A 993-nucleotide genomic window follows, 5' to 3' on the forward strand; every position below is an offset into this window, starting at 1 on the left:
ACGCCGTGCATCTTTAGATTAGTTGGAATAAGTCTCCACCCTTTAAGAATGAAGAACTCAACATATGGTAACCTCAACCAAATAACAAATAGTAAGTAACAGGTAACCCCAAACCTCTCGTGCCGTATTGTATGCATTATGTTGTGAGAAAAGACGATCTTTAACTTTAATGATTCAACATTTTAATTCCATTTATATAATTTTCACCTTTGACCTAGATGCTACTAGACTATTTCAATCGGGCAAAGGAAAACTCTACTTAAGAGACAAAGATATTAGCTTTTAAATAAACTTTGATCAACCCTTCCACTGCAATTCTGAGTCTTCTAGTCCCGAGGTTGTCTCCCTGCTGAATGAGATTTCTTTGTCTTCAAACAAATAATTTTTTTTAGGTCTGCCAATCCTTATGCAGTCATCCCTTTATATAGAACACAATGTTCTCTCTCAGACGGTTAAAACCGCTTGACTTTAGGTAGAATAAAGTCTCAACCCATTCTCCTATTGTCGAAACATGTACGGGCATATACATAAACACACACACACACACACACACACACACACACACACACACACACACACACACACACACACACACACACACACACACACACACACACACACACACACACACACACACACACACACACACACACACACACACACACACACACACACACACACACACACACACACACACACACACACACACACACACACACACACAAGCGTACACGCACACACGTAAAGACAGCGTGGTGGGTGCGCACACCTCATACGGAATTCCACATTGAATTTCATCGTGAGAAAGTTGATGTAATAGAAGCAGCGAGACACAAGGAATTGTCACCGCTTAGTTTCGAGTGGCGGACTTTGTCAATGCTTTTAAAGTTGCTCGATTTAACTCCAATAAGGCAGAAAATGAAATGGAGACGTAAGGGCCAGTGGAAGAGGGGGCGAATGGGTAAGGAGAGGACGATTACACAAGAGTGTGGT

The sequence above is a fragment of the Oratosquilla oratoria genome, chromosome 8, assembly GCF_046742065.1.
Source record: "Oratosquilla oratoria isolate Oo_2021 chromosome 8, ASM4674206v1, whole genome shotgun sequence".
Taxonomy (NCBI): domain Eukaryota; kingdom Metazoa; phylum Arthropoda; class Malacostraca; order Stomatopoda; family Squillidae; genus Oratosquilla; species Oratosquilla oratoria.